The sequence below is a fragment of the Nilaparvata lugens genome, chromosome X (assembly GCF_014356525.2).
Source record: "Nilaparvata lugens isolate BPH chromosome X, ASM1435652v1, whole genome shotgun sequence".
Classification (NCBI taxonomy): domain Eukaryota; kingdom Metazoa; phylum Arthropoda; class Insecta; order Hemiptera; family Delphacidae; genus Nilaparvata; species Nilaparvata lugens.
The window spans coordinates 97,277,775-97,304,494 of NC_052518.1; the positions used below are offsets into that span (position 1 = coordinate 97,277,775).

The window sequence follows — 26,720 nt, forward strand, 5'->3', positions numbered from 1 at the left end:
AAAGATTGACATAATGAAAATAAAATGTTATATTTAATGCGATATTGCTGTAAGCTGATGACGTTGTTATGACCTTTTTATTTTTTTGACAATAAATTATTCATTTATTAGCTAAATATAGTAGGCCCAAGTTGATGCCGCAAAAAAAAACTAGAATTAAATCGATTTTTGAATCTATAACAATTTATTTCATCCTATTAAAACTTTGAATTGTAGTTACTCATTTCACTAATAATAATATTATTATTACTATCCAGAGCTACCCAGAGATTGTCAGTTTTTTGTAAGGGTTTCCTGACCGGCAATTAGTAGGTACTGGTTTCGATTCCCGGGCTGACAAATAATTTGTCAAAAATTTATCAAGCGCTCATATTTAAGCGCTCATCGAATTTTCATGTAGCTGTTTACCCTGTTGTCAATATTTGCAGTAGCAGAAGTCTTCGGGTGATTTACAGCATTTAAATGGGATTTTCCTTTAATATTGTAGAAATAGCGTTAGTACAGTCCCACTATTCCAGTCACTGCAAATAGAAAAAACGGTTCTATGGAATTCCGAATGATTGAATTGAATCTGGACAAACCCCAACAGAAGTTGAGAAAAGCTTATTTATCCCAAGTGGAATTATCAAAAATTGGCTATAGTTTTAAAAAAAGTTTGTAACAACTTTCATTACATGAATCCAAACAAATGTAGGCAACTCAAAAACCAATTTATAAACCCAATATAGTGTTTGCCATTGGGTTTCGAAAAATGGCTGAAGCACACTATGGGGCTGTGGACTGTAGGGCTATTATAGAGCTGTCCTATCGGATCACGAGAACGGAACCACAAAATTCACGCCCGGCGGTCGATCAATTTAAAAGGGCATGAGCAGATCGTGGCTGAATTGTCCTTGCGCTGTCGAGATAACAATACACATTCTACTCTCCCTAACGTACTACAATCCTTTTTCTTCAGGGGTACTTAAGACTAATATTATGTGCGATGGATGATTTCGTAACTTTCTGTCTAAGAACATGCTTGTAATATTCAGATGACTAAAAACAAGCTGACATGTAATATTATGATATATTATTATAGGAAATCTTATTATCCAGGAACAAGATTTTCCATCACACTTCAATAAACTTGTAATTATTTCTTAACAACTTACACATTTTCAAAACAACTCAGTCATTTGAGTTCAAACCAGAAACTAAGTGTTTGTTTTTGTCAAATTTGTTATTTCAATAATATTTTAAACACATGATAATAAAATCATGTGTGTTACGGTTTTTACTATATTAGAAGTTCAAACCACACTGCAAAATTAAATATTTCCTGGGATAGGTAACCTCTTCTCTGCCTCTCTGCGTTCTCTTTTGTTGTTGCTTATTCCTATTTTCCGAAATTTCTGCTCTCAACCCTTCACTTTGCAAGTCTTCTCCCGAGTAGTGAGAAGCATCCCCAACCAAAGCACTCATGTCCCCAGCATATATAATTTGAATGCTTTTCTTTGAGTCTGATTTCATAACCAGCAGTTCGTTATTCCTGAACCACACATTGTTTACAAACCAAATTGAATAACAAAATAACACTCACTAATCCTTTAAGCTGCGTTTACACCAAAGTTATTAACAAAATGTTAATAACTTAATCCTTATAGATTCTATTATATTGAACATAACTTATCATACACATGATGAACATATGTGTTTGTCAAGTTCCGTTCAATTTAATAGAATCTATAAGTATTAAGTTATTAACATTTTGTTAATAACTTTGGTGTAAAACCAGCTTTAGAACTGTTAAATAATGATTAACTTTGAATATTATGATACACCATCTCATGTCAACAGATCAGATTATTTTGATCGAGTCAATTAAAATTTCTAGATTTCTCGCAAGATACGATAAGCTAATTGATTACACAGCTGATCTCCCACACAGGCACACGCATCTTCTGTTATCGACAGACAACGAAATTATCATCTGTTTTTTCCAAGGATGAATTATCCTTTTCATGTCCTTCAGCGAGTTTTCCCAGGGATGAGACCTAGTGCAATCGAATTTTTATGTCATAAACCTACTATGTTTAAAATTCCGTGAAAATCGTTAGAGCCGTTTTCGAGATCCGTTGAACATAAATAACCAGATAACCAGATATAAAAATATAAACAGATATACAGGAATCGCTCGCTTAATATAATAGGATTTCAATATAATGAGAGAAATAACCTTTGAACTCCGAGATGGCATTCGGTAGCATTGATTGATTGTGTTTTCATTGAGGTGGAAATCAATACCCATCGAAATATACTATCCGAAATATTTCATGTTGATTACACTCTCGATGTCCATCCTAGGAATGTTCATAATTTTTATTCTATTATACTGGAGTATAATAATTGTCGATTACTTGCATGCTTATTTCCGATATATTTCTTTTAAAGCGACTTCAAAATAGAGAATTTTCAATCTGTAAATTCAATCATGATTTCCAATTGTCAAATTCTATTCAAATTTTGAAAATCAATCAATATTCAAGAAAATCTTTCGCTATTCGGAGTTCAGTCACCTCTGGGTCGAAAGTGTGGGAACGTTCCAATTTTTCGTTCTCAGGAGCTTTTGTTTAAAAATGGAATGTTTCACAATTCTATAGTAAGTCATAAAATAAAAGAAGCGGCTTCTTTTCGCATGCATTTCCAAGGAAAGGGACAAGAACGTGTCTTTTCACCAACGCACAAATGTTTTGCAAGGTGCCATACAAATTAAAAGCTGAACCTTCGACGCTTCGACAACAATAACTCTCTTCGTAAATTCATCAGGGCTCTACCTTTTTAGCCGTCATCAGTCTACAGCTTTATAGGGGGAATGCTTTGTTTACAATGTATAGCTTGCTAAGAATTTTTGTAACTTTCTCATGGATTGGGTGGGCATCAGTTGAAAGCATAGGATATTTCAATACTAGCCTAATATTCCATGTGACTAATCGATATATATATATATATATATATATATATATATATATATATATATATATATTATATATATATATATATATATCTACTACATAGTATATATATCGATGAAGTGGCTAGCCTATACTGTCAATACAATACTATGTATAATACTTTCACAAAAACTACAAATACTATATTATATATCCATGTCATGTATACTAGTAGTTCTGTGAACAGTAGACCTCACGCAGTATTCTCATCCACAAGCAAAGACCTTAAAGATTTATCACTTTAAGGTTTTTGTCCACATGATTGAAACTATAGACCTTATGGAAATACAGCAATAGGCTGGCTTCTCCACACATCTGTGTAATCACTTGCCAGCTGATTTATGATGAATAATTATTCTATAGTCTGATTTTTACTCTAATATTGGCGTATGAAGGAGGCTCCTTTTTCCTTTTATATTATCCTTGAAATGCAAAATTTCCAAAAACCTTGTATATACGTCGAAGCGCAATTTAAAAAGGAACATATCTGTCAAATCTCATGAAAATCTATTACCGCGTTTCGCCGTAAATGCGCAGCATATAAACATTAAGAGACAAGCCAAACCGTCAACTTGAATCTTAGACCTCACTTCGGTCGGTCAATAATTCAGTCATCCGTTAATCACGCCAATGTTACTCATTTCTAGGTCTCTTCTATAGTGAAGTCCACGTTATAATGGCAGTAGAGAAAAACGTTGCCGAACCTCTGTCTTGTCAATGCCTTCTATAGACGGTAGCTGATACAGGTTTATTGTTCATTCTCGTTTAAAATAATCAATTATATTTTATTAAGCAATAAATCGAGGCACACCTCGCCTCTCTTCTACCGTGCTCGCCCCTGGCCTACCCGAGCACCCAATCTATTTCAACGATCATCTCACCTATCACACACGCACCATTTTCAACGCAGCTCGGCAAAGTGTAAAACAGAATATACTATTCTCTGTGCGAATTCGTGATGGAAAAGTGTTCGTCAAACGTAAAGAGGGTCAACGTGGTTTCATTGCACGATGTGTAAAACACGTTCAAAACGAAAATACTCAACTGTGAGCTAGTTCAAGGTGGCATTACATTATACGTAGATGTGAGTAATCAACAATTGAATGACTCAAATTTTCTATTTTATTTTTTTTCTCAAGTTCATTTAGATTTCTCCCAGATTTTTCTTTTCATGGTACTCAGCTTGCTGGATGGTTACAATCCTTGCTATAGCAATTCCAGTCTTTTGTTGCATGAGTACTTATCGCACGATTTTGTTTTTATTACCTCTTTATCAACTGTAATACTACTTAATAACTTCGTTAAAATGTTCGCAATTTACTTTTCGTGTTGCATTGTATCTACGTCTACGAGGTCTTATCTTACAATTTCGTTGAATTTTGTATTTTCAATGCAGTTTCAGCTGCTAAGCTCTCTTTATCGTTATCAGCTCTCGAAATGAGATAATCTATTTTCTCTTTTTTACCGTTATCTTGCATGGACTACTACAGAAACTTATTCTTGATAGAATTTTTAATTATAAGTAGTAGAGGTATCTGGTTAATAGGTCAGTATATATATTTTTCGTTTTTTTCCATTGTGAAAATTATTCTGTACAGTAAGTAATATATTAAAAATTTATATATAAATATTATTCATTCGGATTCCGTAACATTTTTCACATTTAATTCCGTTTCAATATACTGAGCTATTCTGATTAACGCTGTTTTAATTATGTCACAGATAGGTATAACATATAAATACTTCTGTAACGTTCATTTAACGGACTTGAGTTCTTTAGGGCCGCGATTCCACACTTCGCATGGTCTTCACCTGAACTATTTGAGGAAGACGTATGTATATATAGACATCATATTCTATAGGGCATCTAGACTCAGTGACAGAACTGATACACCTAACCAGCAATCCAATCAGGACAACAGAGTGAAGATAATCATACTTTGTTAGAATAAATCACACATTTACTAGGATTTCAGAATTCAGGATATGATATTCAAAAAGTCAGAGCATGTGTAGGCGAGATGTTCTCAATCTGAGAAGATTATCAGGCATAAAGTGAATTTGAGAGTTGCTTATCTTGAAATACAAGGGCTTTGAAGGAAAAATAACATCCTTATGGAATATTCAGTTGATAACAAATTTAACATAATTACTATGTGTGTCAGGTGGAGTAGCAATTTTGTAGAAATACAGTGTTACACTTATTATGTGAAAACTTGTCTCTGGATTATCTGTGTACTGAGCGTGATTTTGAAGCCACCTGTATCAACTTTATCAAATTCTATCAACTCCGTAAAATCCTCAACTATGAGACATTAAAAGCTGTTTATTTTTCGTTAGTGCAATCAATTTTAAGATACTTCATAATTATCTGGAGAGCTACGAATTTTATACATGTTGAACCTCTCTATAAACTTCAAAAACGAATTCTATAAATAATAGGTTTTAAGGAGAATCGATTCCCCACGAACATTCTTTTCAAGGACAGTGAAGTACTGAGTGTAAGACAACTCTACATACAGGCTATCATCACGCGAATGAGGAGAAACAACGAACACATAAGACTGGCAGATCATAACCATCAAACAAGGCAGAGAAACACGAATTTAATAGTACCAAGGATGAACACTACATTTGGACAAAGAAACTACATATATTTGGGACCAAAAATTTACAATTCAATACCAAGTTACATTCGGGAAGAATTCAATAGACACAGGTTCAAGAAAAGTTTATTTTCCTGGTTAGTTGATATTGGAGTAGAAAATTATGAAAATTTAGTTAGACTGTAAATATTGAAACTATTTATTCTTCTTTCTTTTCCTTTACTAGTTTTTCATTTAAAAAAATTAACTTTGTAATTGTTATCCTTAATAGAACATTCATATTTATCTACAAATTCACTTTTGTATGTATTATAAATTTTTACTAATTTCAATATAAAAAACTTTAATCCTATACCACTGAATGGAGTTTGTAAATAGTAATTAACACGCGCAACTAATAAGTTAAACCCCAACACAAATCATTTATAGTGGGGTGTATATTTATTCATTGAATTATGTATGCTTATTAATAAATTATTCAATGCATAAAACTTCATTGTTTTAATTGTATTAAATGTTATAATAATATAATTTGTATTGTAATTGTTTTTGATTAATAAACTTTGATTTGATTTTGATTTGTATGATTATCACTGAGTTGAAATTAATTGATATGGATCAATCAATCCAAATTAGGGATGTTAAAATATCTCTTAATGAATTTGGTATTTCTTAATATTTCAAGTCATGCAATAAAGCAAGCAGTTTGTAGTCCAGGTTTTGGGGGAATGAAAATATCAGACATTGGAATAAGACATCCACTCTTTGAAGTCAGAGAATAAAGCAAGCAGTCCAGGTATGGGAGAAACCCAACGCTCAGCTTGAGATCAAGGTTTTGTTCAAAAGTTAGACAAAATAGGGGCTAAGGGCTCGACCAATAAGAATCCAGCAGGTCAGTAGTGGGGTTCTCATCTCTCAAAGCACGCATTTCTGTTTTCAGTCTCCAGCACACTAGCACTCCAGGTCTCTCCAGCACAGCAACGCGGATCTCCCGGATCGTTCTGAATCAGCTTCGCAGCAAGTGTTTTCTACATTAACGTAAGTTTATTCGATTATATTATTCATATTAGCCTATCTTATAAGTGTATATTTTTCAATTTCCATGCCAATTTTGTAGGCTTCTTATAGACGTTGGAGCTTTGTTGAAGCAGAGGTGTTTAGTGGAAGCAGAAAACGTTAGCAGTGAATCTTCCATTATAGGAATTGCACAAGGTTACCTTATTTTTTCTCTTCCTATCATTCTGGAGATGCAGCCTACTTATTGTATGAATAAATAAAGAATAAAGTGTATATAGAACACTCTATAAATATAGTGTCATAGGATGACTATTGAAGATATTAATAGCAACTAAATTGAATTTTTTCATGGCCTTGAGGGGGACTTCCGGGTGAAAAAAGTGAGACATTCTTGTTGAATAAAGTGTTATATTGGATACTGCGATGTGAACTATGTTTCATCTTTTTATAACGATAGAATTCTTCATTTCCATTCCAATTTTTACGTTTCCAAATCAGTTTTGCAAATATGTCGTAGTTAAATTCTGATATTTTTAGGATAGAATATGATATGATTTAGTAGTATACTAGGATATAGGTTGATAAATAATGCACAGGTTTTGCAGTTTCATAGAATTTTCCTTAGTCGTTTTTCTTTTACTTTCCTTCCTCTACTACTGTAGGTGAGGAAAGTATTGCTTTCACATAAAGAACAAGATACCCTGATCATTATGTATTTAAATTTAAAACCTCCTCATTACAGTGTTGATTTGCATTATTTTAATGTTAACTCTATCCGTGATTTTCATTCCAATTTTCACGTTTCCAAGTCAGTTTTGCAAATATGTCGTAGTTAAATTCTGATTCTTCTAGGATAGAATATGATATGATTCAGTAGTATACTAGGATATAGGTTGATAAATAATGGACAGCTTTTGAAGTCTCATAGAATTTTCCTTAGTAGTTTTTCTTTTACTTTCCTTGTCCTACTACCGTATGTGAGGAAAGTATTACTTTCACAAAAAACCAAGTAACCCCAATTTTTATGTAAATAATTTAAAACCCCACATAACAGTGTTAGTTTATATTATTTTAATGTTAACTCTACGTGACTATTATGTAAAATCTGATTTTTTTCGTATCGTTAAAAGAAGCAAATACTTTATTGGCATTACAGATGATATTCTAATGATTTCCCCCCACCCTACGGTATCACACTGTATATGCATTACAGTAGCTCACCGCTTTACATATTATCAAAATACGTCCACTGTTCACCATAAAATAGAATACATAAAAATCGAAATACATAAAAATCGAAATACATAAAAATAGAATACATATAAGCTTCGTTTACACTATGTAGCTGGAGAGCTATATAGCAGAGCTATATAAAATTTGAGCTACATATAGCTCTGCTACTTATAGCAGATAAGTAATAATAATAATAATAATAATTCGAAAAATCTTTATTGACATCAACCACAACAACAAAAAATATATATAATAACTTGATAAATTTTATACAGCAATGGCCTTCAGGCCGTCTGCCAGGAGTTGACTACTATTAGACTCTACAAATAATTAATGTAATTGAGACATTATTAAGATTGCATGATTAAGTGTTGAACTCCTCAATCAGCTGAGATCGGTACCTCCAGGCTATTCTAATGAATTTTATCAATTTCTCCCAGTTCTCCCTGCTCAATATATCAATAACCTGTTTTATACCAAATCTGGATTCCGATAGAATTGAACACTTTCCCAAGAAATGGATGAGATCTTAATTTTTTCCGCTGTTGCACATCGAGCATAGCAACTGACGACTCTCCCTTCCCACTCTATAATTTAGAGGCCATAGTGCTGCTCTTGACTTGAATATCATGGCCACCTCTGCTCTATTTAGGTTGGCATAAATATAATCGTTATCTCCTAAATCGTGCTCTAATTTCACGTATATGCCATGAATTGTAGCCCTTCCCGCGCTCTCCCAGCACTTATCCCGAAACTCTTGAATCATACATTCCCGGAGCCTCTCCAATTCCGCTGCCCGATCGAGAACACTCATAGGACATACACCCACCTCACATTGGTATCTGTTGTTAAGAATCCTCCATTCCTTGAACCAATCCATGTTTCTTTCAATCATTATTTCCGCCAAAAAATGTGTCGTAATATTGGCAGCCCTAATAGCCTACTTTTAGAATATATCTATCCTGAATGTATAAAAGAATAGCAGATCCCTCCCTGTCTCCAAATATAGAATGTAATTGGGGGTGCTGCGAGAATAATCTTTTCATGAAATACCTCTGAAAAATTTCCAACCCCTCAAATATTTCAAAACCCCAGACTTGCGCGCTGTAACTGACAACTGTTCGCAGAGCTGCGTCAAAAACGTCCCACTTTGCCTTCACTGGAATTATATTGTTAGTAATCACACTACTCCACACAGAATGAAGTCCACATTTAGCGGCTGTCACTCTTTCGACAATATGTGTTCGGAACTTCATAGTGGACGTAAAAGTCAAAGACTGTAGTCTTCATAGGAGGCATAATATATCATTTATATTCTTTCTATATTTGTTCATTTTCATATTAACTTTTCCTTGTTATTTTCCTTACTAATTCTTTCAGTTACTTGATACGACCATGTTGAGCTACTTTTTTTAACTTACATTGTTTTCATACGGTAACACTGAATTCCAAATTGAAATTGAAAAGTTTTCTTCACACATGTTGGAATGTGAATTAACCGAATTGAAATAATTCGATGGAAGTTGCATTTAAAAAAAAACATTAACGGATTTCAGTTATGTGGTGGTTCAATTGAATTGAAAGCTTCAGACTATGGCTTATTAGTATTTTTTCAACTATTCAAATTGATTTTGCTCATATAGTAGCTTATCCCTTTAATAGCTATTTTTCTCCAATTACTTACCCAATGAATGATAGAAGAACCAATTTGTTAAGGCTTTATAAACATTATTTCAGGATAATTTCTTCCGTATGGTGATTGTATCATTGAAATGTAATAAATGTCCCTTGAGAAATACTTATTTAAAGCTATACCCTCTTGAGTTTTTTTTTTACCTCTTAGTGATAATTATTAGTGTGATACTTTCCATTCTCATTGTGAAATTCTCTATGATTCTGATGTGGCCGGATTCTGATGTGTTCTCATAGTAGCCGGTAATTTCTGTTAGACTAAACCGCTATTTGATTTTAATTTTTTCATTTTCTCCAACCTTTCCTTATTTGTCTTTGTCTTCTTCCTCTTGATTTTCCTCTTCATCTTCTGATAATGGAAAACAAATACTACTTTATTATCAACAATTATTTCAATTAATTTTGCTCATTATTTGAATTTGTAAGACTGGGGCATTGCAAGTATTATCAGTTAACTTGAATAACAATTAATCAAAGAGCCAAGTTTTATGAAGGTTTCTGAACCAGTCAATAACTCCCAGCTATCGGAAATAAGTGCATTTTCTCATTATCTGATGGGTATAGAATATATGGATACTAAACTATTCACAGTTTTTACAATAATTAATTCCTAAATTCCAATTGTTTTTTTTATTAGCACATGATTTCTTATATTTATACCTCATGATTGTATCATCTTGTATTATTTTCATAAGAAATAAAACAATGTTGATTATGAGATTCATCAAACTCAATGCAGGAGATAATGGCTATTTTACAAAATCTGGTGTGGTACACTCACACAACTTTCCTTGCTCATATTTGAAACTACGATCAGACTTCTGTATATGTGTATATATAATTGTTTTCAAAGTACTTTTTCTTTGTGTGAATAATTGTGAAATTCGATGATTTTTTTAGTCGTAATTTTTTTAAAGTCGTCAAAACAGCTGTTCTACAGATGAAATATCTCGACTATGTGTTCTTTTTATGAACTGCGCTACCTACCTACTTCATGCACGAGAAGGAGGTTACTAAGTCCATTTCCCAAGGATGGGGTGGACCCCCTATAGTTTTCCAGAAAGGAGACTCATGCCAGTTGATAGAGCTGATAAATAGCTATCCATGGTATAAATTCGAAGGAAATAGTTAGAGCCGTTTTCGAGAAAACCGTGAAAAACATTGATTTTTTGTCATTATCCGCCATTTTTCTCAAGAATATTACGGAGCTCCTGAAATTTTCCCAGAAATGAGACTCATGTCAGTTGATAGGGCTTATGAATAAGCTATCCATGGTATAAATTTGAAAAAAATCGTTAGAGCCGTTTTCGAGAAAAACGTGAAAAACATGTTTTTTTAGTAATTATCCGCCATTTTTCTCAAGAATATTACGGAGCTCCTGAAATTTTCCCAGAAATGAGACTCATGCCAGTTGATAGGGTTTATAAATAGCTATCCATGGTATAAATTCGAAGGAAATCGTTAGAGCCGTTTTCGAGAAAACTTGAAAAACATTGATTTTTTGTCATTATCCGCCATTTTTCTCAAAAATATTACGGAGCTCCTGAAATTTTCCCAGAAATGAGACTCATGTCAGTGATAGGGCTTATGAATAGCTATCCATGGTATAAATTTGAAAAAAATCGTTAAAGCCGTTTTCGAGAAAACCGTGAAAAACATTGGTTTTTTTGTCTGTTTTGTCGTCAAAACAGCTGTTCTACAGATGAAATATCTCGACTATGTGTTCTTTTTATGAACTGCGCTACCTACCTACTTCATGCACGAGAAGGAGGTTACTAAGTCCATTTCCCAAGGATGGGGTGGACCCCCTATAGTTTTCCCAGAAAGGAGACTCATGCCAGTTGATAGAGCTGATAAATAGTTATCCATGGTATAAATTCGAAGGAAATAGTTAGAGCCGTTTTCGAGAAAACCGTGAAAAACATTGATTTTTTGTCATTATCCGCCATTTTTCTCAAGAATATTACGGAGCTCCTGAAATTTTCCCAGAAATGAGACTCATGTCAGTTGATAGGGCTTATGAATAAGCTATCCATGGTATAAATTTGAAAAAAATCGTTAGAGCCGTTTTCGAGAAAAACGTGAAAAACATGTTTTTTTAGTAATTATCCGCCATTTTTCTCAAGAATATTACGGAGCTCCTGAAATTTTCCCAGAAATGAGACTCATGCCAGTTGATAGGGTTTATAAATAGCTATCCATGGTATAAATTCGAAGGAAATCGTTAGAGCCGTTTTCGAGAAAACCTTGAAAAACATTGATTTTTTGTATTATCCGCCATTTTTCTCAAAAATATTACGGAGCTCCTGAAATTTTCCCAGAAATGAGACTCATGTCAGTTGATAGGGTTTATGAATAGCTATCCATGGTATAAATTTGAAAAAAATCGTTAAAGCCGTTTTCGAGAAAACCGTGAAAAACATTGGTTTTTTTGTCTGTTTTGTCGTCAAAACAGCTGTTCTACAGATGAAATATCTCGACTATGTGTTCTTTTTATGAACTGCGCTACCTACCTACTTCATGCACGAGAAGGAGGTTACTAAGTCCATTTCCCAAGGATGGGGTGGACCCCCTATAGTTTTCCCAGAAAGGAGACTCATGCCAGTTGATAGAGCTGATAAATAGTTATCCATGGTATAAATTCGAAGGAATAGTTAGAGCCGTTTTCGAGAAAACCGTGAAAAACATTGATTTTTTGTCATTATCCGCCATTTTTCTCAAAAATATACGGAGCTCCTGAAATTTTCCCAGAAATGAGACTCATGTCAGTTGATAGGGCTTATGAATAAGCTATCCATGGTATAAATTTGAAAAAAATCGTTAGAGCCGTTTTCGAGAAAAACGTGAAAAACATGTTTTTTTAGTAATTATCCGCCATTTTTCTCAAGAATATTACGGAGCTCCTGAAATTTTCCCAGAAATGAGACTCATGCCAGTTGATAGGGTTTATAAATAGCTATCCATGGTATAAATTCGAAGGAAATCGTTAGAGCCGTTTTCGAGAAAACCTTGAAAAACATTGATTTTTTGTATTATCCGCCATTTTTCTCAAAAATATACGGAGCTCCTGAAATTTTCCCAGAAATGAGACTCATGTCAGTTGATAGGGCTTATGAATAGCTATCCATGGTATAAATTTGAAAAAAATCGTTAAAGCCGTTTTCGAGAAAACCGTGAAAAACATTGGTTTTTTTGTCTGTTTTGTCGTCAAAACAGCTGTTCTACAGATGAAATATCTCGACTATGTGTTCTTTTTATGAACTGCGCTACCTACCTACTTCATGCACGAGAAGGAGGTTACTAAGTCCATTTCCCAAGGATGGGGTGGACCCCCTATAGTTTTCCCAGAAAGGAGACTCATGCCAGTTGATAGAGCTGATAAATAGTTATCCATGGTATAAATTCGAAGGAAATAGTTAGAGCCGTTTTCGAGAAAACCGTGAAAAACATTGATTTTTTGTCATTATCCGCCATTTTTCTCAAGAATATTACGGAGCTCCTGAAATTTTCCCAGAAATGAGACTCATGTCAGTTGATAGGGCTTATGAATAGCTATCCATGGTATAAATTTGAAAAAAATCGTTAGAGCCGTTTTCGAGAAAAACGTGAAAAACATGTTTTTTTAGTAATTATCCGCCATTTTTCTCAAGAATATTACGGAGCTCCTGAAATTTTCCCAGAAATGAGACTCATGCCAGTAGATAGGGTTTATAAATAGCTATCCATGGTATAAATTCGAAGGAAATCGTTAGAGCCGTTTTCGAGAAAACCTTGAAAAACATTGATTTTTTGTCATTATCCGCCATTTTTCTCAAAAATATTACGGAGCTCCTGAAATTTTCCCAGAAATGAGACTCATGTCAGTTGATAGGGTTTATGAATAGCTATCCATGGTATAAATTTGAAAAAAATCGTTAAAGCCGTTTTCGAGAAAACCGTGAAAAACATTGGTTTTTTTGTCTGTTTTGTCGTCAAAACAGCTGTTCTACAGATGAAATATCTCGACTATGTGTTCTTTTTATGAACTGCGCTACCTACCTACTTCATGCACGAGAAGGAGGTTACTAAGTCCATTTCCCAGGATGGGGTGGACCCCCTATAGTTTTCCCAGAAAGGAGACTCATGCCAGTTGATAGAGCTGATAAATAGTTATCCATGGTATAAATTCGAAGGAAATAGTTAGAGCCGTTTTCGAGAAAACCGTGAAAAACATTGATTTTTTGTCATTATCCGCCATTTTTCTCAAGAATATTACGGAGCTCCTGAAATTTTCCCAGAAATGAGACTCATGTCAGTTGATAGGGCTTATGAATAGCTATCCATGGTATAAATTTGAAAAAAATCGTTAGAGCCGTTTTCGAGAAAAACGTGAAAAACATGTTTTTTTTAGTAATTATCCGCCATTTTTTCCGCCATCTTGAATTGGATTTTATTGAATTTCTTATTATCGGATCCTCATGGTATAAGGACCTTAAGTTTAAAATTTCAAATCAATCGGTTAATTAGGAATTGAGTTATCGTGTTCACAGACATACACACATACACACACACACATACACACACACACACATACACACACATAGACCAACACCCAAAAATCATTTTTTTGGACTCGGGGGACCTTGAAACGTATAGAAAACATGAAATTAGGGTACCTTAATTTTTTTTGGAAAGCAATACTTTCCTTACCTATGGTAATAGGGCAAGGAAAGTAACAAGAACATTTGAGGCATACATTGTGCACTGCATGTAAGATATAACCTTAGACTAGTTATAGAATAGATACGCCATGTGAAAGTAAATTATTGTGAAAGTCGATGAAGCCAACATCTACTGCCATATAACCCCATCGTGACGTCAGCATAGTATAGAAAACTTTTCTGTAGAGTTTGTTTACATTGTTTTGCATAGCAGATTGTGTCTATTTCAGATGAAAGTAAATTATTAAAGAACTAAAATTATATTATTAAGAACTTATAATTATTATATGATTATATAGTATTTATAATGCTGACGTCACGATGGGGCGATATGGCAGAAGATGTTGGCTTCATCGACTTTCAGTATGAATATACAATGGGACGTATCTATCCTATAACTGGTCTAAGTGTAACCGCCCTTGATGGGGGTTGAAGATATCTTATTACTACTTCAAGGGAGTCATGGGAACTGGATAGACAACAACATTGTATTACATAAAGAATTTCTTATTTATTATGTCAATTACTTGAAATTTAAAGAACTAAATATGAAGTACATTTTATGAAAATATTATTCCTACAAAAACTACCTGCCAATAAGATTCTGCTAACTAGAAATTTTACTACAACAAGAATTTTACTAATTAGGGTCTCGGCCGGGTGAAAATGTTTTATAAGAAGCTAGAATTTTTGGCACTTACCCACAGCTATCACTGCCACCGTAATCCCAAACCACAGGACACTCACGTATATCATAATGCCGGAAAAATAACTTGACTTTTTGCAATACGGTATGGATTTTGATCCGCTTGGTACCTCGGTTGTTTAACGACTGGAGGTTTTCCGTCCGGAAAACTTCCCCATCTCAACGTCAGGGTGCCAGAAGGCCTAACTGCTGCTATTGGAAGAGTCGGTTCACACGAGATTCGGCAAGCGGGTACTTGCCAGGTCTGCAGTATTCCTCTGTGAAAATATCTACAGGCTACCAAACATCCGCCGCCTCCTTGCCTCGTGGAGCAACCTCATCCGTGAGAACTAGCAAATATCCCTGAATTTGCTGGTTCTCAGAGTCGTTTAGTTAGCAGAATCTTATTGTCGCTGCAAAAATACTACTCACTCACTAAATTATATATTTTCTCATTAAGTCCAACTACGGAAATTATTATTCTAATATCAGAGTCTTTTCTCCTGAAAAATCTTGAATCTAAAACACGAAAAAATCAATAAATAAGAAATCAAATACTACCCATGTCACACTACCCCCTTCTTCGCAAAAGGGTGACTATCCCTCCCGAATGCTTCTCACTTCATACTTTTGATTGCTTTTCACTTCACACTTGCCACAATAACACTTTGCTGTACTGCACTGGTTGAGCGGTGTCGACCAAAGGGATGGAGTTGCTTGCTGGTGGAATCGCAGTTGGGGGCGCTGAGTTGAGCGGCTTGGCTGTTGAAGGTACTGTTGCCAGTTCCGGGCGTGCTGGTCAGAGCACGCGCCCCAATCGTGGTAGTGAAGTTGGCGTGCGACCACACACCAGGGAGTAGCACCTCTCGTACAAGCAGTAGGCTCCCAACAGCCCCAGGAAAAGGAGTGTCAGTCGTCCGCAGATGAACTTCATGGTGTTGTCCTCGGCCGACGTCGGTTGCAGCTTCTCCGTCTGCTGCACAGCATACATGAGATTGAAGATAGCTATCTCATCCACGTCCATCGGTCCAGGGTCTAGTTGGCCTCCTTGTCGCTCTCGTATGCTCGTTGTCGTCTCCTTGTAACTCTGGTGTTCGCCGAAGAGTAGAGCTGAGACACGATGGATGGATAATAGTGTCTGTGGCTGATCGGGCACAGAGTGATTGGCCCCGGCTCACATCTCTGTAGCATCTCGGAAGAGAAGGTAGCGTAGCGGTCTCGATCCTGGAAGATGAGTAGCAAGTGATGACTCAGCTCATAACGCACTGTCGAATTGCTGCTTTAGTCACGCACTGGTAGTGTAGTGAGTGGTCTGGAACACTTTTTACCTTCACCTAAAAGTCTGGTGTAACAATCAGTAAAGTTCTATCACAATAGTCTCAGATATCACACAGATACGGGAAGTGCCAGTCCCAAATAATTGTTCGTTTCTAGCTCTCTGGGGGAAAGGATAACCGACCGAGCCCTTTACAATTTCTACTGATCTAACATCAACAAATCTATACCTAATCACTTATCCAGTTTAATATAAACTCAATCGAAGAATAATTATCATTTCAAAACAAAATCTATATAAGTACAATAGCCTAATCCATTTTCAAAGTCCTAGTCGACCTTTATGTAATAGCAATATCACTGTCCAATCTAACTAATATTAATGATCTCTAGAAAATACTCTCAAGTACTTCTATACCTAAATAACATTAAGAGCACATAATTATGTATTACCTATCATCTATAATAAAAATTCCATTCAATCAAGAAAATAACATCAAAATAGTTTCCTTCCTATAATACCAAACAATAGTATCAGAGTATCCTTGTCTTCATAATTCATTCATATACTTTAATTCATTCATAATACTTAACAATAACAATAGTCGAATTTTGTACACGTCTGCTTTTTAACATGTGTTCCATTATACAGTTAATAATTCCTCATCTTCATCATAACAATAAAACGTAAACAGTAATCATTCATCTCCCTCACCAGGTCAACTTTGTTTACAAGCAAGGTTACTACTTTTTGTATTATTTACTTCATTCTATTCTTATTATTATTCTTCGTCAATATGTTGTCGTAAGTACTTCCACACAACTTACTGTATATCTCTAATCCATTGTCACTAATCCTATAGGTCCGTCGCAGATGATTTTCTGATGACGAAGGATTGCATTGTCTCACTGCGAGTAGCAAAGATTTTACTTCTCTCTCTCTATCTGTTTTGAAGGCTGATCTTTCGTCCTCGTCAAAAATCTTCTCATTCAACTAATATAACTACATAATTCTATTCTAATTCATCATCTGGCCAATACCTACTTATAAAGGTTAATTCATGACTCTCATTCATGATATAAAGAAAGACAATAATTGTATGAAGCTTCTCTTACTTTACCTGTGTTCTGAGTATTTCTGTATCTGTGTTCAGAGTATCTCTGACAGTAATAACATTATCGGCATCATGATTCAGAAAACATTGATTATAATAATATGTCTAGTTGATCAGTTAAATGTATGCTTATATTTAAATGTCGGAGCCCATTGTACGATTTGTATCTAATTGCGAACAATAATTATACTCTAATAGTGTGCAAAATTATCTTTGTCTACAGCCGAACGGTATAACCTTGAGTAGAATCAGGAACGTTATAATATTAGGTAGAATCTGTGGAACAAATCGTAGCTGAAAGCTTCACGAGTTCGGCGTTACAGTATGTTTCACTGTGTTTCCAGTTTGTGTAGTTGAAAATGAATAAGGAAAGACGAGAAGAGAGATGCTGTTTCTTCAAAACACCTCGAAAGGGGACCCTTCATTGACAGCCACTCTGTTAATTTATTGCAGTGTTTTCGCTAACCGTTCTCATCCCATCTCACTCACATCTCCTTTCAATCTAGCACTATCTCACTCCTTCTTAAAAAACCTTTCACTGAAGGGAGTGATGCTGACTGCAAAATACACTAAAAGTAACCCACTAACTTGTGAACACTCGGTAACAGAAATGATTAGACTCACGCTGGACAGCAAACACCATTATAGCCGCATTATTTAATCGCACCACTGTCCTACCAATGAAAGATACATCTCAACTCTTAACTTTACAAGTAAATAACTTCAAACTAAAACCTCCACCACTAGACAGTGGTGAGCTCATACTCTATTCCATTAAATGTTCATACTTATTGCATCTCTGGTTCCTTTTCCAGGGAAAGGAAATAGTTCAAAATATTCTCCCAATCCTTTGATTGGAAGTAATGATAGAAAAATGCTGAAAGCCTTTCGAATTCAGCGACTAAAATTACTTACTGCGCAGGATGTCAAAGTGCATGAGTTATTTTCAAATTGTGGTCCTCAAAAGTCTAATCATCACACAATCTTTCAAATCTGAATAATCAGGTGGAACAAGCATTCTTCCTACAAAAAAGCTCAAGATCAAGCAAGAGCTTACTCATTTTCTATCCATCACAGACATGATAATTGAAAAATATGCTCAAGATCTTACTTATTTTCTTCCCATGTGAATAATGATGATATAATATATATCGTATTGCTTGAAGTTGAAGGTGCATATAGGTATATTTTGTCGATCATGATTTTAATATCTGTTTTAGTTTCTAATTACAAAGAAATGTCTAGGTTTTCTACCCACGCCTTAGGGTGGTAGGCGCAAGGTGCAAGGCTCTGGGGCATGGTCGATGTTCTGCACAGCAGCACCACAGTCACAAGCTGGGGAATCAACCCATCCCCATTTGTGTAGGAGGTCAGCGCATCTGCCATGCCCAGTAATTAGGCGATTTCGACAATGATTAGAAAATATAAGATTATTTTTTATCTACACTCCTGGCTTGTGTGTAAGACACACAATTACAATCGGACAGATTAAAAATGAAACAAATATGAATGAATATTCCTATATTATACTCTCCCTGGTTACTACAATCATACTATCAACACCTCAATTATGAGACTATGAGTAACTTCATTATTACCATTAAAAAGGATCTATATCATAATATTTATTCTAATTTGTAATTCAGATTTGAGAGTTTTTAATGGTAATTGAATGAATTTATATCGTACAAAAATTATTGCTTGAGTCAATGGGTTTTATGAAACGTAGGAGATGCAGGCATTAATTAATTTCTCTATTCGGGAAATTGACTGCGATCACCAGTAGTAGTGTCAAATTCTTACTACAGTCTTCTAATTTTTAAACGTAAACCTTCAACCCTGTCATACATTGTCTCGTCGATATACTACGATGTATATTTCAATGCAAAGATCTTGTTCAGGTAATAAGAGTTGAATGGGATAGGGAAAGAGAGAGAAAGGAGAAAGAGTCGAGGAAAGAGAAAATGAGTGAGAGAGAGCGTGGAGAGGAAAGAGAAAGAGGAAAGCTGTTCTCCTGAAGTCGGCTGTATCAGTTTAGCCTCAAGCAATATAGCACTAATGAGCCCAAAAAACCCAGAAAAGTTGTTCTTTGTTGCTAGAGCTTGTCGAGAGGATGCATAATGGCTTATGTGTCGGCAGTATCACCCTTAAAGTCTTAAGAAAATTTTGGCAACAAAGACTATATGTGGAGAACAGTTCTATTGACCTTTCTGGGAAGCACGGACCTATTGAATTTGCACCTTTGTTGGAAGGAGTCGAGATGTGGCAAGGGTATCATAGCTTGGTCTTACAACATGTGTGTCTGTCACCAAACAATGATGTATTCTCATTTTGAGATAGCTTTTAAACCCATGTCAAATGCAAAAAAATTCGTCATGCTCGAAACTGAAGGCCAGAGTTAGTGATGGGAATATGTGTGATAGAAAGCAGGGATTGGAATGTTGAATTCCAATACAGGAGTTGAATGTTGAATTGAATAATATAGCATAGTTTCAGAGTATTTTGATGGAATATTTATAATAGACCTATTGTGAAAACATTGACAACAAGAAGTTTATCTAACTCGACTAAGACAGTGGACCAACAGAAAGTCAAGGGCTTTAAAATCACTTTCCGCTGCTGATTTAGAACCACTCTCTCTCACTCTATCTCTCTCTCTCTCTCTCCGCACAAGCTTGCAGCTTTTAGGCTAGCCGCATTTCGAGACGCACGTGACGTGACACGACATGACGCAAGTCTGCTAGATGAGTTAATAGCATTTGATCATAAATGTTCACATTAAGAAAAATCTAGCAAGTGTCAACATAATAATATGCTTCAATTCTGCTTTCCAATACGAGCTGCTTGTTGATGATCACTTTTTCAATATCAGCCTGAGAAATATCTACTGATGACATTGTTGACTGCAGTGTTGAGTTGGGCATGGCGTCCGAAAGCGCCCCACAATGTGAGTAGAAGCTAATATCTATCTATTTTTCGTTAAAATTCAATCTGCTATCTCGTATTGAAAAGGTGATTATAATATATGAACATAATGATATTAACTTAACTAGCAGAATCTTGTGTGATGTCGCGTCGCGTCTCAATTAGCGACAGGCCTAAAGCCGCGTGCACACTTGAAATCGCAGTGTGTGAGTAGGCAGTACAAATCTTCACTAGACTGTCATCAAGTGATTCTAAATATCTATTAATAAAGTCGGGCCTCAGATAGCCAAGAAGACAACACAATCGTTCGCTGCTCCTGCTAATCTTGCTTTTCACCGGCCACACTACGACTGCGAATCCCTTTTGTGTTCGTCCGGGAGACCGAACGAGCAGTTCGGCGACAGTGTCCACACTGCGGACGAGCAGCGAACAAACAATCCGCGGACTGTCGTCCACACTACGAACGAACAGACCGTGGACTGTCGCCACACTAAAGAAGAGCAGCGAACGAGCAGTCGGCGGACTGTTCGTTCGCTGCTCGTTCCGTAGTGTGGACGCGGCTTTATATGCATAACCCTCAGTAAAGCTCTTGAACTGTTCTAGTTTTACTCAAGATTTACTGGAAATTTGTCAAATTATTTCTGGTATTTCCACAGGTTACAGCGTTTTACTAGATTTTTTCTGGGGAACAGTTTATTCCAAATTATTTATAAAGGTTCGTTCTCTCCACCAGTTTCTATTGAAGTTACATTTTGAGGTTGGTTACATATTGAGTTTTACATATTTCTATTGCTACTAAAACTAGACAAAAGCTTAGAAGGAAACAATCGTATAATAGTTTTTTTGTGGCAAAAGTTAGCGCACCAGATACTCTCTATATATTATACTTTCCAGATTTTGATGATACTCATGTTGATGTTTATGATGATTTGAGGAAGAAGTGGATTGATTTTTTTATTTTGCAATTGTACAATCTCTATTGAATTATGGCTTGGCGGTTTGGGGTGGTACTTATGACACTCTTTTATTACCACTATTCATTATACAGAAAATGATCACAAAAACCATATTAAATAAACCCATATTGTTCCCCTCAAAAATTGCATTCAGTGAATTGAGAGTCATGTCAATCCGTCAACTCTATGTGCTTAGCATATTTAAATATTTCAATAAACATAGAAGCTTATTTTCAAGAATCAATGTAACTCATAGAACAAGATACAATCTACATAGATATGTTACTTATGATTCGAATTTAACGGTTATTCGTAAGCAGCTGGTATACATCGCTCCAAAGATTGTAAACTGCATCCCGAACGAGCTCATCGGTGTACCTATTAAGTCTGTACCAATAAATATTAAAAACTGGATACTTCACAACTATTATTTCCATCTTAATATTTTATGAGTTCAAAATTTTTTCAGCTTTTCATTATTGTCTGGATTAATCCACAATTAATAGCATTTATTTTAAATATACTTACCATTGTTTGAATAAAAATATTCCATTTTAAATTATTAGCTTAAAAGATTTAGAAACAGTTACGGTAAGTCTCTACTCCTACTGGCGAACAAGTGTTTCACTTATGCCAGTAGTTCCTCACCTCCAGCCGTATTTTACAGATAGATGATATAGATATTTAGAATAATAATTATTGTTTTTTTTCTGATTGTCACATCTTTGTAAAGTTTTTGTGTTTTGGTGAAATAAATTGAATTGAATTGATGAGAAATGCTGAAAGTTCAAAGTGATTACTCACTAAATAAGATTGTAAAGTTTGTCTCATCACATGTATATCTTAAATATCACATAGCATAGAAAATTTCAATTTTTGTCAGTTTGTTGCCGAAAAGAGTTTTGGTAGTGGAAAGTCGATAACATGTTTCAATTGAAGCCAATTTCACAGCCAAACACAATAGTTGAGTAGAACTATCAACAGAAGGGAGACAAAACAGCTTGTAACGGCCTCGCAGTACATTATTTTCAGTGAGATTCGCTTTAAGCTTTCAGCATTTCTTATGAATAACACCAACGTTCTCCATTCAATACATGTTGACAGCTTCAAGTGAATCCAACCATTGGTGTGTTGTGGTCTCTACTGGGACTGCTGTGACAAGGGATTTGAGTTAACTACCAAGTGGAAAAGCATTGAGGTGGTGTTTTCATTGACTAGCACCGCGGAAACAGGGCTTCTTTCAACACTCCCCAACCCTCCAAACAGTGAAAGTGATAGAGGAGAAACATATTGTGATCTCTTATTGTGTCCTAAAGCTGTACAAAATGTGCGTCTATGAAACTGTATACAATAATTATTAAAATAATTACAATAATTACAATAATTATTAATTATTAGTTTAATTACATAAGTTGGGTTACATTTATAATCTTTCCCACACAAATTCTTCGTTTTGTTAATGTTTCAAATTAATTCTATTGAAACAAACCTTTGTGAACCGATAGGAATCTAAAAAGAAGGAAGAAATAGAAGTGCAAATAGATCTTATTCGTATTGAGAAGAAGAGATAAAATCAACAGGAAGATAGCGGACCTGCCGAAAGATCTCGTTGTCACAGTAAGTGAATAAATTCATTTATTGGAAAAATCGAACTGCTATTTGTTCTTTTTAATAACAAAAAAAGTGATTAAATAATGAGCAGTTCGTGATGGAAAACAACATTGAAGATAAAATCATTCATGCTATACTGTAACGTTGAGTGGTAGAGGGAATATTACTGTCCAGACTTCTCTACGTCATTATCAAAGATATTTACAGTATAAAGAAGTGGAAGTCAATTCAATAATTTTGAGTAGAACCACAGTGCAGTCTTGCTTTCTGGCTACTCGATTGAAAAGTGTTGTGATGTGATACAGTGGTGAAACAAGCATTAGTAGACCCTTCACATATTAAGATAAGAGCAGGTGGCTTAGAACACCTGCAAAATCTTTTTTTTTCTCGGGTGAGTCACATCTCACATACGCAGTAGGGTGTAGAAGCACTAACTGCTTGAAAACTGGAAGTTAATTTCCTCTTTATCTGCCAGCATCTGAGGTGAAAGATTTTCTTGAAACAACTGTTCCATGAATGCATTCGATAGAATGCTAGTGGCTAGTCGCTAAAGACAACCAAGAGTTTCCAATTATTTGTAACGAAATTTTTTTCATTTTTCTATGAGCAATATATTTCCTTGCTTTTTATTGATTGAATTCCACTCCAATTGATTGAATTCCAATTTTTATTGATTCAGTTCCACTCCGACTGCCGATGAAGACGGATCGTTTATCTTCTTGATAGCGATAGCGTGCCTACCTGATCGATTTATTTCTAACCTCTATTAAACTTCTTTCGCGTACAATATTAAACTTCAATTCAAAAACTTTTGTTTACTATTTTGTGATTCATTTTTTTCATAATGTTGTGCGGAAAGTGTAACACGGACTGTTCAAATAATCAGGAAAGTATCAAGTGCTCAGTTTGTAAGGAATCATTTCATCCGTTATGCAGTCGCATTAAAACAGTTGATTACTTCAAGAAAATGAATGCAGACACTAAAAAATCGTGGAAGTGTGATGAGTGTATAAGCAAACCGAAATCATTATGTCCAGAATCAGAATCTCAAGTTAGTGATTTATCGTTAATTCTCAAAGCAATCGAAGGCCTGAAAGACGACAGTCGTGACATTCATACCAGTTTGAATGATATCACTATACGTTTAGATTCTCTTGATAATAGCATCGCTAGTGTGGATAAGAAGTTTGAGGCTTTAAAAGTCGATATTGATAGTATAAAAGAATCTCAAACTATTAGTGACGAAAAAAATAAAAAACTGGAATCTGAAAATGAACAACTACGTTCTACAATTAATAATTTCAATAACAAAGTCCTTGAGCTGGACCAGTATTCTCGTGTGCATAACATGTTGATCGAGGGCATTCCCCATACACCCAATGAGAACCTGCTGTTCATGCTGGGTCGCATATGCGAGGCTATTGGATTGGCGTGGTACCCGAGCGTGGTGTCGACGGCGCACCGCCTGCCACGGAGGACCGGCGACGGCAGGCCGCCGACCATCATCGTCCAGTTCGTGAGTCGCGCCTCCAAGGCGGCGTGGATGGCGGCCAGGCGAGGCACCCCTCGCCTCTCTTCTACCGTGCTCGCCCCTGGCCTACCCGAGCACCCAATCTATTTCAACGATCATCTCACCTATCACACACGCACCATTTTCAACGCAGCTCGGCAAAGTGTAAAACAGAATATACTATTCTCTGTGAGAATTCGTGATGGAAAAGTGTTCGTCAAACGTAAAGAGGGTGAACGTGGTTTCATTGCACGATGTGTAAGAGATGATCAAAACGAAAATACTTAACTGTGAGCTAGTTCATTACATTATACGTAGATGTGAGTAATCAACAATCGAATGACTCAAATTTTCTATTTTTTTATTTTTTTTCTCTCAAGTTCATTTAGATTTCTCCCAGCTTTTTATTTTCATGGTACTCAGCTTGGTGGATGGTTACAATCCTTGCTATAGCAATTCCAGTCTCTTCTTGCATGAGTAGGCTACTTATTGTACGATTTTGTTTTTATTAGCCTACCTCTTTATCTATTGTAATACTCAATACCTTCGTTGAAATGTTCTTAATTTACTTTTCGTGTTCCATTGTATCTACGAGGCTTATCTTACAATTTCGTTGAATTTTGTATTTTCAATGCAGTTTCGGCTGCTAAGCTCTCCTTATCGTTATCAGCTCTCGAAATGAGATAATCTATTTTCTCTTTCTTACCGTTATGTTGCATGGACTACTACAGAAACTTATTCTTGATAGAATTTTTAATTATAGTCTAAGTAGTAGAGGTATCTGGTTAATAGGTCAGTATATATATATATATAATATATATATATATTATATATATATATATATATATATATATATATATATATTTCGTTTTTTCCATTGTGAAAATTATTCTGCACAAGGTACAGTAAGTAATATATTAAAAATTCATATATAAATATTATTCATTCGGATTTCGTAACATTTTTCACATTTAATTCCGGATAACATTATCGATTCCGTTTCAATATACTGAGCTATTCTGATTAACGCTGTTTTAATATTATGTCAGAGATAGGTATCTGTTATATTTTTCCCACCATTGTTATGGTTATATTGTTTTTTTTTTTAATTATTCATTTTATGCCTTACGATATCTATTACGATACCTATTGGTTTAATTTTTATATAAAAAGAAACACTTTTATTTCGTAATGAGTATATATTTTATTTGGATTTCCTTGTTTTTTTTTTGTTTTTTTTTTGTTTGAGCGGGTGGGCTACGTTTTTCTTCTGAATCATTCGGTGAGATGGATGATCTCTCTGATGAGTTAGCCAATTTAAGAAATTTTAATGCAAGAGCATATGAAGATATAGGAAATTTTGATTTCTTCTCAGAAGATCAGAATAATTTGGAAAACATAAATATATTAAGTCTAAATATTAGAAGTTACAATAAACATATTGATGAGCTTTTTGTTATTTTGAGTAGTTATGGGTAAGAAATTTGATATTATTGTATTAACGGAGACATGGATGGATGCTAAGGGTGTAACTGTGAGTATGGATGGGTTTGATGTTTTTGTGAATGAGAATAGTCGTAATCAAAATGATGGTATGATTGTGTATGTAAATAAATGCTTCGGTGTCAGTCATGAGGAGGTAGATCTCTATGGTGCAACATGCCTTAAATTAGACATATCTTTTGGTGGTAAGAGGCTGTGCTTGCTCGCTGTGTATAGAAGTCCCTCGGCAGGGCTTGAGCCCTTCATAGAGAATCTTGAATTATATTTGGCTAACAGAAGCAAAGATCGATCTCATTGGCTTATGGGCGATATAAATTGCTGCATACTTCCAGGAAACCAGGATCAGATGTCTCAGAGGTATCTCGATGTTATGTACGAGGAAGGTTTTGTGAGTTGCATTGATTTGCCTACTAGGGTAACTCCACAGACTGCTAGTTGTTTAGACCACATTTTCACAGATAGTAAGAACATAGATTCAGTAAGGTCTGCTGTGTTAAGATGTGACTTGACAGATCATGATCTCACTGTTTGCCAAATTGGACAAGAGTATTAAAATTGTACGTAATGTGCAACAAATAAAATATATTGATGAAAATTTGGCATCTCAACTCATATCTGCTGATGATTGGTCAGATGTAATGAACAGTAATGATGTTAATGCTAGTTGTAATATCCTCATAAATAAATTAAAAAATATATTATCTCAATCTATTAAAATCAAGAATATTTCTTCAAAAAATCTCAAGGTCAAACCCTGTATAACTAGTGGACTCATCAAATCAATTAGACACCGAGATAAATTAAGTATCAAAGTGAAAAACAACCTTTTAACATTATTCTAAGAAACGAGTTTAAAAATTTCAGGAATGTTCTTTCTAATTTATTAAAAAATGCTAAAA

The 26,720-nt window shown here is 35.0% G+C and overlaps 1 protein-coding gene across 1 annotated transcript in view; it reads left to right on the forward strand.

Moving 5' to 3' along the window:
* Positions 1 to 6,539: 6,539 nt before the first annotated feature.
* The window catches only part of LOC120354853, a 347,717-nt gene continuing 327,536 nt past the window's right edge, over positions 6,540 to 26,720 (forward strand). The window contains exon 1 of the mRNA XM_039442777.1: positions 6,540 to 6,637. The gene's annotated coding sequence lies outside the window, so the exon portion shown is untranslated. The remainder of the gene's footprint in view (positions 6,638 to 26,720) is intronic.